The following is a 14,146-nucleotide window of genomic DNA, read 5'->3' on the forward strand; positions in this document are numbered from 1 at the left end:
GTTTACATGGAGTAGGGTACAAATAATTTATTCTGACTCACTAGAATATTAACCCAAGTTTAAGACAGGGGTGCAATGTCTTTGATTGTTATTTCCAATCTGGGTAGGGGAGGAGGTTTCGGTCTGTGCTACTCTTATTTCAACTCAACTATATCTGCATTCTCCTTCCTAATTTAATACCTAACTTCTTATTCCTCCTTGCAGTTCTGTATTTCTTCTGTGTGACTTGCTTTATTTTTTTGCTTTCTTTCTCTTTTATTCTTTTGGACTCCTCAATGCTGGTTTTTTCCTCCCACCTTCTATTTTCCCTCAATTCCCTCAATCAGAAAATCCAGCTTTTTAAATCCATTTAAGCTTTTTCAGAGTTAAGCTTGTGACCTAACACTTCCCTTAGGATAACAGATTGAAATATTTACTTCCCGAAGGAGACCCACAGTGTGAAGGAACCACAAGCTGGACCCACTTCAGCCATTTTCTTGGGAATACTGATTTTCTCTCTCACTTTATCAAGTGCTTTATTTTTAGGGCAGCTGGAGCATAAATAATCGATATCGCATAGATGAGGCTGAGTAGTGGAGACATAACAGTCTCCTGCCAGGTCCAACAGCCTATTGAGGCATAGTAGGGTAATTCAGAAATTATAGCAGCCCAATAAGTGGGCAACAAGTTTACTGAACACCAACAGCAACACTTTCCAGGGATATTTATTTGGCTGTCAGAGTATGAGAAATAGCTGACAAACAGCATTGTACTGAGTTTCCACACCATTGTCCCAAGAACTATACGCTAAGCTGCTGGAAACAATGATTTATCCCACTGGGTTTGTTAATTATAAGATGAATGGGCAACCAGAGACATTAGCAAGAAAAGAAGAAACCAATGTGCAGTGACCATATGTTCCCGAAATTTATTCCCAATACACTTAAGCTATTCAGAGCAATACAACTTTGACTTTTTGAATCTTTACAGATGTTTTTCCAGTGTAAGGCCCAGTTAAGCACATGCCTAACATCAAACTCAAAAGGAGTTTCACTGACATCCTTTGGGTTTCTCTTACATATACACCAAAGACTAGAGTTTCATTGACCTGGCAACTGCTGTAATGTGGGCAATTCCTTGGCAGCTAAGCAGCAGACATAATCAGATTATGGGATTATGTTCTCTGCTCTGTGTGTGTATGCACACAACTGTGAAGTCTCTCCCCTCAAAACCACCTGGGGCTTCACAGTTACAAGGCCCAGAGACTTGCAGTTCCATGGACTCCCACTGGCAACCGAAGTACCTTTTCTTCCATCAAGGCTTTTCCACTGAAAACTTCTACTTGCAATTAATGTTTTATTTTGGTGATGGCCTGCAGCATGCCTTCTGGCAGTACTTAAAAATGGTAGTGGAAAAGCAAGAGACATTTGTTTGGGGATGTATTTATGTCAGAGATTTAGGAAGAAGTAAAGATGTCAAAGAGAAAATATCAATAATTACAGGATTGGCCTCTCTAAGTAATGCTCTGCAGAACTAAGAACTCAAAACCCAGCAACTCCTGAAGGTCTAGGCAAAAGGCTTAGTACATATATTTTGCTCTTTTGAGCACGGCAGCAATTTGTGGGAATACACAGAAGCTTAATAATTGAGACATTGACAGCAGTATTTTCCATCTGTTCAAAGCCGTCACACAGATACTATTTCCGCTCCTATCCATAGCTTAAGCAGGAGGATGTATGTGAAGGGATTCACAGGGAAGCAGATTCTCAGCGAATGTGTTCAAATCAGACATACACACGTAAGATGGGGTGTAACTCCACATACACATTAATGCTGTAGCTTTTGACACCTTGGCAAAATGACTGACAAAGGCAGTGGAAGAAATGACAAAGCAAAGTTGACACTCAAGCTTTAGCTCACCATTGCTCATTTTCTGCGTTTCTCATTTGTCGCTGGTAGTGTTTCACAGTACTGCCAAGGAGTGCACAAGGCAACTGTGGAGGGACATCCCAAATTTCCTGTTTGAAACATCGCTTGTACTGCACTCCTTTTAAAATAAAAAAAAAAAATAATAAAAAAATATTGAGAAGTCTTCTACCAGGAGATGACTGCACCAGCTGTATTCATCAGAGACCCCCAGCTGGGCTGGGGACTTTCTTGTAGTGTTTATTCTGCAAGCGTCTTAAGCAATGCAGTGTGGGATTGGTTATCAGTGGTACAGGTGAGCAGGCTGCTGGGTAGATACCCCTATTTCTGAGGCATCAGTAAAATGTCTGATGATTTTGGAAACTGTAATATGCTGAGCTTTGTAGTTGCCTTGGGAATAGAAACTCTTGCTGCACCGGAGGGACATCTGTTTACATCCCCTTAGATCACATTGTGCATTTAACCTAGGATTACACAGAGGCAGGAGCACCTAGCGTTTGATGGCTTGGTGTTGCTTGCAGTGTGAACAGGAAAAGAGAGAGTTTTGCAAAGATCTCACCAGGGAAAAGAAGAAAGCACCTCCTAGTCCTTGACTCCATAGGAGGAAACTGAACGTAAAATAACAGGCGTTAGCTCCCATCAGATTACAAAGCTTGAAATAACACAGTAATTGCAGCTCTATTCCTGGCCCTTGCATTTGCCAGAAACTGTTAACTCCTCTCTGACAATGCAGCCAGGTGAATGGTCCCTGGTCCAAGGAACTCCAGGAAGAGGTGGGCAGGTGTTGGGGGTATGAGGTGAGCAGCCAGAGGACACCTCAGCGTGGGAACATCTCCAGTAGATTCCTCTTGGATTGGGGAAGATGCTCCCTCCTCTCTGCTGGCCCACAGGCAGCATCGGCTGGCAGTGAGGAGGGGGAGCACACGGCAAAGAGCTCGCCTGCTGCTGTGGAAGAGGAATAGCAATCTCCTAAAACAGCCATAAAGAGGGAAAAGCAATTATAATTTGTGAAAGTGATAATAGATAACCAGGTAGCATTTAATAGCTCTACGAAGATATCTTGGAGGATATCTCCTATCGACATATCTCAGAATTTATTAAATTGCTTTCATTATTCAGATTCATTTTGAATTCAGTGCCAAGAGCTCCCTGGCACCGTGGAGGACTTTTAATATTTTGATTTGTCATTATCATCAGCTTGCCTTGGAAAGGAGCTTCAACTACACATGCAGAAGACAGTTTGCTTGCCACATATTTTGGTTTTAATAGAGACAAGAAGAAAAATAGAGGAGGGAAGAACTGGGACATTTTGTTCTTGTGGCTTTAAGATTCTTTGGAAAATCAGTTATTGATAGGTGGTCCTTTTTGGGAGATTCAACTATACTATGATGTTCAATTAAGCTTATTGAAAGAAGATTAAGAAACAATTTAATCACAGTTTGTGGGTACCTACATAGGAAGAACATTTAATACAAAAGGGTTTATTCTAAAAGTCAAAGGTATTAAATTGCTGGAAGTTGAATTCAGAAAAGGTTAAATTAGAAATAAGATTATTTAAATTATTTATTTCTTTTTTAACAGCAAAACCACTTTACCATTGGAACAAGTGATCAAGAGTCCAGAAATCCTGGCTTTAAATCAAGATGAGGTGAACTGATATGCTCTACTCCCACAGTTGCTCAGGTTTAGGGTTAGGAAGTGTTCACCTGGGGGCTGGTTGTGCCTGCTGGCTGTAGGTCCTTGGGGGCTGCCTCCTTTTTGCTGGGCTTAGCCCCCTGCAACAGGGTCCTTTGGAAAGTCAGGAGCATGAGTTCATGCTCAGACTACTGTGTTGTGTCTGGGGTTAACTCCAGTAATGTGGGGATATATCCTGCCTGCGGTGTGGCTGAGCCTCCTGGCAGCAGTTGGCAGGTTGGGAGGTTTGATATGTATCACACAATTTAATTACTCAAGTTCTGACAGACAGATGACACTTCCTAGCACTGCAGATTCAGGGACTATCCTGACCAAAAACATTGACTGTACGGAAATTAAGAAGAAAGTGCAAGACTGTTTTTGTCAAGGTCTAAAATCCAAAATGGATTCACATCCTGAGCTGTAAAAACATAAGATTCTTTCTCAAGCAGTACAAGCCACCTCACATCACAAAACCACTGGGAGCCATAAATCTCCTAAAGGAGAACTTGTTTTTCTCCTAATTTTCATGTTAGCTGCAGTCCAATGTCTTCCCATTACCAGCCTTGGCACCTTGGTGTAGTAGTGATGTAAACATCAATATTTTAAAGTTAAAGAAGAATACAAAATAAAATTGAATTCCAGCAAGTATAAAGGAAATACAAAAATGTCTTTCCTATTGAATCCTCTGCAGATTCCAGATAATGGATTATTCATAGACCTTCAGCTCATAATAAGATGCCCTTTATTCTTGGAATTTGAAGCATTTCTCTCTTAAACTGCGATTATTTTCTGATTCCATTACCAAATTCAGTTTTGACATAGTGATACAATTTCCTTATCTCTCTCTTTAAAGTCACTGCATTAGGCTGTGTCAATGAAAACAGCAACATTTTCCATGTGCGTTTTTTTCCATACGTGTGATGTTTATTAAAAAAAATAAATCTGAGTGATACTTCACAGCACAGCAAAATGGTGTGCAGTGGGAAATACAGCTGTACCTTGCAGGTGCTTCTAGCTGATATACAAAAAGCACTGCTTGGCCACACACCGCAATAGCTTTTAACAAACAGCAGAAGCATCTCTGACTCCCAGCAACAGCTACCTATCTGAAAAGACAGCAGAGATGAAGAATGTCTGTAATAGGTGCAAACTGGTAATTGATCCCAATTTGGCAAGGACCACCATCCCTCACCTGGCTCCAGTATGTACCATTCACTCACCCAGAGTCAAGTGCGTGTACAACTTCCTTGCTTCATGTGGCTTACTGGGGAGGAAAAACATCAGCTCTGGGGGTTTTGGTTTGCTTGATTGTTTCTGTTCAATACAAGGACCTATATCAATTTGGCTGTTCCTTGGGAAACTCAGCTGTGAAAACTTCGTGCAATTCAGAAATCCCCTGCTAGCTGCTGAAATCTCTACTGCTATTTGGAAGGTAGGATTCATCTTTCACATAACAAGAAGTTCCCTAATCACTCTACCTGACACAGTTCCCCATGTTTATATAGATGTTTTATTTCTATGGCACTTTCTTAGATATAAAACAAGGGAACAGATTGATTTCCTAGTTAGAACCATGCAAAAATGTCCCTAAGACTTTTCTATTTTTTTTAATGGTATTTTAAAACCTCTACTGCACATTAGCCTATTCTTCTTTAAGAATTATCCTCCATCAAAAGAAGAGTGACTCAATGTTCTTACAGTCTTTTGCCCTCTCTAGCTTTTATGATCCTTTGCCACTAATGCTCAGACTTGCTTTAGACAAACTGAATTTTGAGGGCTCCATTTTCATTTGTGAAATGCATATTAATTCAACAGGGCATTAGATGACTTAATTAACATTGCAAAACTTTGATAGGCTCAGATGTTAGACCATCCAAAAGAACTGGCTGTAAAGTAGATAAAACCGTAGTCCACCATCAACTACTTGTTTTTAATGAATTTCAGGCCCTGATCACAGGCATGCAATGAGATTTGGCTGCCTTATTGTCTCCAACGCTACAATCCTCTGTGATGCTGATGACCCGTTAGTGTTATTTTGAGGAAAAAGCACAACTAAAGCGACTTTAGCACTGAATAACCGCCTGTCTAATAATAAGGTCTACCAGAAGCAGCTCACTTTGCAGGGGAACTGTAGCACAGGATAATTGAACTTAATATAGTTATGTGCCTTTGCTTTTGATTTGGGCCACACAACTAAATTTGTGGTCAATTACAGGGCCTGTGAGAGTGAGCATGAAGGCATAATTAAAGGTTAGTAAGAGGTGGACACAAAAGGAATAGCTCTGAAATTCAAGTCAGCTAATTCACTCTGGTTGCAGGGACATAAACAAGTGTTCAGCTATGCAGAGTTCAAAAGGCCATGTGTGCAGGTAGCCCCAGCTTTTCATTGCCAGAGATCTCCAGGGCAGCAGAGGCACATCCGTTTCTTGAAATGGACGAAAGAAACATTTTTGGAATGACTAAGGGCTTTTTTTTTTTTTTTTTTTTAACATTAGAAATTACACTTTCAAATAAAGAAAACTCTTTTCTGTGTTTCCAGCCACTCAGCAGGCAAGGCGTAGAACTCCAACCAAGGTCAACATGGCTCATAGCCCTTTTGATCCTCAGAAAAAAGCCCCAGTGGTGGTACATTAATGTACAGCCCTCTGCATAAGAAGGATGCATCATTTGTAGCTCAAATTAATGAAGTGAGATTTAGTAAGTCAGAGCTATATTTGATTTCATGTTACTCTATCTTCTCCAATGTACTTACAGCACAACCTTAGATAGGTCGCCTCTCCTCCTCATTATTTAAATTCCCTACCCGTAAAATGAGAATAATAATATTTAAACACCTCCAAGGAGTGCCACAAACCTCATTTGTTAGTGTACATTTAGAGACATCCATATGGAAGTTGTTACAGAAATTACAAAGTGCTGTAAGAAATCTTTCCCCCAAAAGCTGGTTTTCAGGATTTTGTGATTCACTGTAACCTAATAAAACACAGCTCTGAAAGAAACCAGGGTAAGCTCTGTATGCAACACTGAATGCTTCTAAAATGGTTGCAGTCCATAAGGATAAATCAAGGCACATCGAGAATTCATGAATCCACACCTGCTTGGAGTGTGCAGAAGTCCCGAATTCAGGAGAGATATATTCCTGCTCTGGGATGATTGCTTGTTGTGATAAGAATGCAGAGAAAGCAATATACAACCCAAATGATTAAATGCAAGCAGCAAAAGTCCACTGTAAAAGCAGCAGTCCAGAGTGCGTGTCAAAAGTGAATTATGAAAATAGCCTCGTACATCCATGGCAATTTCACAGAGCCACTCTGATAACAATGAACACAACAGTGTGCAATAGGAACAACAATGACCAGAATTATTTCAAGCAATATATTTTTTAAGGACAGTCACTTTAGTTCTCTCTTTGCATCTGTAAACGGCAGCTGAATTAATGATAAATATGACTTGAGCAACAAAAGATTCTGCATTATAATCTATTATCTGCCCTCTTCCTGCCTGGAAGTGGTATGAAGATATTCCTTACAACTGAACTGAAGATGATCTTGTACCGAGTGAACCATAGTTTGCACAGATAAACTAAGAGGCTGGGGAAGAACAAAATGCCTCTCAGATCACTTGGTGATTGCTTGCAAGGTTGTAGGGATCTGTGTAGCTTTGTATTTCACTGTAATGCAATTTCCCTGCTGGGATCTCAAAGCACTTCACAAACATTAATGCTAAGATTCACACATGGTTATTTCCTTGCATGGGAGATTTCCAGGGCTGAGTTTTGCTGCTGTTATTAAGGCAGAGAAGGGCTAGAGTGCTACTGAGGGACCTTGTATAAAAAGACACCACTTTGTATGAGTGAGGGTAGACATGCTCAGGCTTCGGTGAGACCTTCTAAGTGTGCAGCTGTACAAAAGGAGAGTCAGACATTGAGCAAATTCAATGGAAAAGAAAAAAATGTTTCTGTGGATGAGCTATGTCACCTTCATCAAACTGACTGTTACGAAGCAGAGGAATGGGCGTGGAAAAGCAGCAGCCTCAGAGTAAAAGGAGGTATCTTAGGCATGGGGGATTATTATTTGCTTGATACTGGGAGGTGGATGAAGAGCAGTAGAGGCTGCTCAGGCTTCCCTGACCCTTTGCTGGGAGGTGTGAACGGTGGAGCAACATCCTTCCCATCACCCCATCCACTCACTAACACTATATGCATGAGGCAGGCAGACACTCAGTGCCTCTAGCTTATCTCAGGCAGTCCTATATTCCTCTTTCTCCCACCGGCTTCATTATAGAAGTTCGTGCATGTCAAGTGATATTACCTTGGCAGCGCTTTCCCACCGGAGTGCTTCCTAAAGGCATTTAGAGCTTGAGACGCTAAAAGTGCTTCTACTCATCTAGGCTTTGGCTGCTGCCACTGCAGATATTTTCTCTCTCTTCAGAGGTTCTCATAAGATCATGCATCTGTTTTAAAAACAAACAAACAAAATCCTAACCAGGCAACAAAACAAGCCAAACCCCAGCTCAGGTTTAGGCAGTCAACTCTGCTATAAGCATCATACCCAATAACAACTGTAGACGTCATTTGCATCCTATATAAGCTTCACTCCTCTATCTGTATGCTTTGATTGGATTAGGATCCTTCACTCTAGAGCAGGGGAATTCGTTGCTATTTTTTTCAGCAACTCAATTTTGCCCAATGTTGCGGGGACCAGCCTTCATTCAGAAAGTAAGGGCATTACTTTACTTTTACCAGTCTGCTTTAAACAAATATTAGAGAGCAGTGCTCCCATGGGTACCATTACAGCAAACAGCAATTTTCCAGCAAGCTCCAGAGCAGATTGCTCCTGAGATGCTTCTGTACTTGTAGGATGTGTATTATGCACTTACGGCACTTCTGAGGGGGAGGGTGGTGAGGAACATTTTTCTGACCTTACAGAGGAATAACAGTGTACCAAGCTTGGCACGTGGCAGGGGTCGCGCCTGTGTCGTACAACCTTATTTTTATTTCCTGAGTGCAGAACTAGAGTTCATGATACGAACCCCCCTGCACAAAGAAGGGGCAGAGTGGGAGGACACAAGGCGTTTGCTGTTCCTTCCTGTGACATATCTATCCCCCAAGCCCTATGTCCCCACATGTGATGGGTGTGAGCCAAAGAAAGAAGGGCTATGCTCTTCCAGCCTGCACTTAGTAGCCTCTCCTTTCCCCAAATCTCTTTGTCTCCATTTCACTCTCCAGCTGCTTTTTTTTGCTTTTCTGCCCTGCTTGGCTCTTGCCATGGAAATTGTGATGATTTCCATTCAGCTCATCCCCTTTCATATCCTTCTCCCTCCTCATGCCCCCAGGCCATTTGTCTCTGTTAGGTCCTGCTGGGGTGGCTTGGGTCTCTCTGCCCTGTTCAACAGTATCCCACTGGGGGACACTCCCTGGAGCAGCAGGAACAGAGAGGCACTTCTCTCAAAACTCAATATATGCAAGGAAAATATAGTGATTGCAGATCTGTTCCTCCCATCGCTGAATAATAGGTAGATATTTATTAGACTTCAAACCTTGTAGCTCACCCCTCCTAAGTCAAGAATGTCCCCAGTAGAGTTCAAAGGCAAATGGGTTAACTGACTTGGTAAAGAGACCTTCCCAAAAGTTAAACGTGCTTCTTTCTAATAAGATGTTAGGCTGCACAAAAGAATTATGTGTGTCTGTCTTCATGGCTTTCTAGTCATGACAGAGAAAGAACTCCAGACATTTCTGATTTATCTTTCCAGAATGAGAGCCCACAGAGTGACCAGATGTTTCCCCATTCATTAGCTAACACGGTTTGGTAATGCTGGGCTGGAGCTTGGAGCTGGGTGCTCTGCACACAGAGCTATCCCACCTTCCATGGTCCAGCTCTTCCCTAGCCACTGGGATGCACTGTCAGGCAACAATGATTTTACTTAGAAGTTTGGTCTGTAGGGGTACTGGCATGCTGGGAGCAATGAATGGATGCCTGTGCATATAGAGAGCGAAGTATGTATTTGGTAGGGTCTGCACACTGCCTAATACTAGATGAGGCCAGCTAGCGAAAATGGAATTGCTGCCTCAGATGTACTTCATTGGTATTCTGGAGACAGCTGGACTAGAGACTGCACAAAATTATTTTCAAACAAGAATTACAATTGGAAAGGCAAAAAGAGAGAGATGGAGAGAATTTGTGGGACATTTGTCAACTGAGAGCCTCAAGGTTGTATTCAAGCTGCCTTGCTGATGACAGAATAAACACAAGAAAACCTGGAACAAATGGATCAAAACAAGTAGATTCTGCCACAGATACTTAACGTTAAAAGGCTTTTCATTGTGGAAAGAGGGAGTGAACCCAGTCTGAATCCATGATGAACGGAACAACATGACTCTCTTCTGCTAAACATAGGCTGGCAAGGGAGTTCTGGTCAGGGTAAACATTGCACGTGCTTCTAAAGCCAGATTTATGCAACAAAGCAGCAATGCCTTACATGTTGAAGCACCATTCCCCTTCATATCTGCTACTGGGCTGACAGAGATGATGCTTAATTCTGGCAAATTTGTCCATCTTGACCTGCAAGTCTGATATTTGAGAAATTCTGTTCATTTCCAAATAAATAATGCATGGGCAGTCATGCATTTTTCATGCTAAGACTTTTAAAGGCCACTGTAGTGATGCATGTAAATTCAATTTCCCCCCTCTGCACACTCAACTGCTAAATAATTATTAACATCTGACTCGCAGCATAGAGAATGGCTGCACCATCCAGAGAATCCAGTTGCTTTGACACTGCTGCATCCTCTCCATCCCTGATAAAGTCAAGGAGAGATAATGCCAGGCAACAGCAAAGCAATCTGTCTCTTCCCCTCCAAACCCCTTTTTTCATTTCTTTTTTATAAGGCTCTACAAAAACACATGTGTATGAAGTGGAGCAGAACAAAGGGGCCGGCTCATGGATTTGACATTCTTCTGGAAGCACACTAATCCCTTCCAGAAAAGCAAAGCTGGTGCATTTATTTGTAGCTGTTGGTTAATCTGTGTGTCAGAGAACTGAGCATATGATGGGGCTTGGGACGGCTTTATCAGGCAAGTGACTAAAGGATGGAGAAGTGATGCTGCTAAACAAGGGCTTAGAAAACAAAGCCAGAGAGCAAATCTAGCATGATGGAGGGCGAACGTTAAAACCCTCCAGATTAACTCCCTGTGCATTGGTGTTGGCTGTGGGTGAGATCAGGACAAGAGCAGGGTCCTCCATGGGGCTTGGTGATGCTGTAGGTGTAGCAGCATTGAAACACAGGGCAGCTCTTCAGTGAGTCAGAGAAGGGGCTGTGCTGAAGAAACCAGTGGGGGTTTCTCCCCACTTCAGGTGACATTCCTGGTATAGAAAGAGGAGATTCATCACGCAACTCTGGGCCCCTTTTTGGGAGGGGGATGAGGCAGAGAGCCTCCAAATCTTCCTTAAACTGCAGAACCAGCCTTGCAGAGACTTGACAGACAGACTGCTGAAGCAACAAATATGGAAAAGACAAACTACTGAAATTGCATTTCAGTCTCTGTCCCCTGGGAATGAAGCTGCAGTTTTACTTAAGACTTCAGGATGTGCTGCAGCAGAAGCGAATGGCCAGCAAGGGACGTGTAGACATCACTTTGGGTATCTGTGCTGATGTTGGTATAACAAGTAAAAGGTAAAACACCTGGATTTTTAGCTCACTCAGACACATTGGCAGGAGCAAGGTGCTCATGTAGTTGCTGCAGTTGCATCTGTACTTGAATAATTTCCCCTATAAAGGCTTAAGATAATGATTTATGTATGCAATTTCCTGATTTGTTTACACGCTAATACTTTGGGCTACTAACTCAGTAACACTAACATTTTTGGCTGGTACTTTCTCATGGATATCATGATTACATTTCTTTCTGAAATTTTATTTCCATACACAGCCAGTAAGATTATTCATATGCTTAAATTAAAGTGCATGCTTAAATGCTTTTCTGCCATGGGACCTAGCTTTATCATTATATGCTTAACTTGATGACATTTCAGACCTAAAATCTGATGTTAAATCAGGGTGAAACATACTGCAGAGTTACCTGCTTCACTGCTTTTTGGGCTTTTCTTATGAAATATGTGAAGCCATTCTACAGGTCAGAAGAGGTGAGTTTGTTTTTTCAGTCAGTGCTGCTCTCAAGGCTACAGGAGTGGCTATCTGTGTGGAGAATTGCATCAGTTTTGTTCAGCAGTAGCAGAGAGGAGATGTTGGGGAAGAAGGGAAGAAAAGAGATGCGCAGATGAGTGCTGGGGTCTTGGTATGAATGGAAGGACAACATATCACACAGCAGTATCCCCTGCTTATGTCCTAGGGAATGTCATGTGTCCATAAGAGCCTGGTCTTCTATATTAGCAATAAAGTGAAGAAAAGGTATTTATCCAGATGCTTAACTTTAAAATAATAGCCTGCATTGAAAGACTTCAGATAAAGCCTTTCACAAAACACACATACACACATATATAAGCCTTTTACAAATTCTCCTGTCTGGGTTGAAAAGCATTTTGAAATACAAATGAGTGCCGATTGCAAATACATCTAGAGAACTCGGAGAGAAACCTACTGGAGACAAATTATGGAAATGAAATGCCCATCTTTACAGATCAATGCAAGGAAGTCCCTGCTGAGGAGTGTATAGATCATTTAAAATACCTCTCATCCTGTTCAGCAGGATTCAGCTCCAAAGTACGCTGGCTGATGCGGGGCATTATTAATAGCGTTGGCTTTAGGGAAGCAGTCACCTGTATATACAAGTCCATGGACTTCTCTTGCCCCTTTTATTTGAGACTTTTATTTATAGCCTGGTAATAGATTTGCATTTAGATGAGAGTAAAACTGGTCACAGTAAGGATGGAAAGGAAAGAAGGTCCCTTATTGATCCTGACAGTGAAGTCTCCCCCTCAGCAGGCTACTTTAATTGACAATGAAAATGATAAATTGACCAATCTGTCTAGAAAAGAGACCCCTCTCCTTGGTTTGAAATCCACTGTCATGTCAAGGTTTGTCCTGCTCTCATGGTGCCTCTCTGTCCATGTCCCTCCCTCTTGCAACAGATTTGGGTTGCGGTTTGTGCTAGGCTGTGCCTTGCAGTCACAAGGAATGAGCTGTGCCAGCATGTCTGCTAATTCCAGCTGCTGCCCTCCTGCACACAGAATTATACCCTGGGACAAAGGTGCCTCATTTGAATCGGGGCATCCCTTTGCTAATGTGCCAAAGCTCCTTCCCAGCAGAGTCCTCCTTTCCTGTTGCCTCGGAGCCAACCTGCATTCTCCCTGCGGGGGGGGGAGCTCGGGCTCATTTCAGGAAACCCACATGTTGTCTGCTTCTGCATTCAGAAGAGTTGTCAATCTTAGTAATGAAGAGGCTGAGGACGAGGGTGGAAAAGCTGTTAAATAAATCATAGCCATGCTTTGCATTTTTATAGGTGTTTTATAGGAGCTGTGTCTAGCTCACAGAATGCCTCATGAAGGGAAGCATCATTGTTCTTCACAAACAGCAGAACTGAAACCTGGTGGGATGAAGCAGCTAACAGCCACCAGTCAGAATCACTGGAAAGGCTCCAGCCCTCACCTGTTGCTCAGGCTGAGGTGGTAGGAAATGCTGCCTTTGCTGCAGGCTTGAAGAGCCCATCATTTAAAAGAAGGGCCAGGTGTGATTTAAGGGACACTGAAGAGTTGCCATGCAGTCAGTTTGAAAGGGCAGCCCTGTCAGGATGCGATGCCAGGGCTTGACGAAGCACCGCTGAAGCTTCCAACAAAAGCCCCATGGCGTTGCAAGGATGCAGGCTAAAACCATAAATTGCAGACGATTCCCTCTAGTCATCATGTGAATTTTTGCTCTGTGTGTGAGGGATGCAATTAGAAACAAATTGTCCTGGTAACACAGAGCATACAGGGACCATTATAAGATGCTCTGATGACACAGGCATTTTTCTGAAGGTGTAACTCTCTCCTCCCCAGTCCTAACACCTTTCAGGTCTTGCTTTCCACCCCACTCATGCAAGTGGTACATTATTAGCTCTCCGAGATTCAGGCAGATAACCTGCAAGCCCTTCTGCCCCATAGAACCAGCAGCAAGGTAGCGATGTAAATGCTAGCGCAACCCTGGATGCTGCCTGCTTTTGGGACATGAAGGGAGAACTCTCCCTCATCCTGCTATTGCTGTCATCCCCAGGAAAATCAGCCCTCCTCTGCTTTTTGTCTGGACCAGGCTCAAATAGCTGCACCCTGTTGCTAGGCTACCTGGCTGCCTTCCTTCTGCACATCCCCATAGCTGCTGGAAACCTCGCATCAAATTGCAGCTCATATGTTGGGTTATTTTTATCTTTTTGGGGAGGCAGGGGATAAACGGACAGTGGGGTGGAGGGAAGGAAGGTAGTCAAGTGCTTGGATCCTCTGGTCATTGGGTTATTTGGTATGTGTCTGAAAAAGCTTGCAAATATGAACGTGTATGTTTCTGCTTCCTTAAATAGTAGAAGATATGTGGTATCATAATGAAATATCTGGCTGACTAATAAGTATCAAGTGACAC

General features: G+C 42.5%; 1 long non-coding RNA gene across 1 annotated transcript in view; it reads right to left on the minus strand.

Annotated features, from left to right (window-relative positions):
• Positions 1-2,260: 2,260 nt before the first annotated feature.
• LOC130600560 (uncharacterized) overlaps positions 2,261-14,146 on the minus strand; it is a 168,451-nt gene continuing 156,565 nt past the window's right edge. The window contains exon 3 of the long non-coding RNA XR_008972482.1: positions 2,261-2,874. This is a non-coding gene — a long non-coding RNA (uncharacterized LOC130600560). The remainder of the gene's footprint in view (positions 2,875-14,146) is intronic.

The sequence above is a fragment of the Pezoporus wallicus genome, unplaced genomic scaffold (genome assembly GCF_028554395.1).
Source record: "Pezoporus wallicus isolate ANWC-B61680 ecotype Strahan unplaced genomic scaffold, APGP_CSIRO_Pwel_v1 contig_6354, whole genome shotgun sequence".
Taxonomy (NCBI): Eukaryota; Metazoa; Chordata; class Aves; order Psittaciformes; family Psittacidae; genus Pezoporus; species Pezoporus wallicus.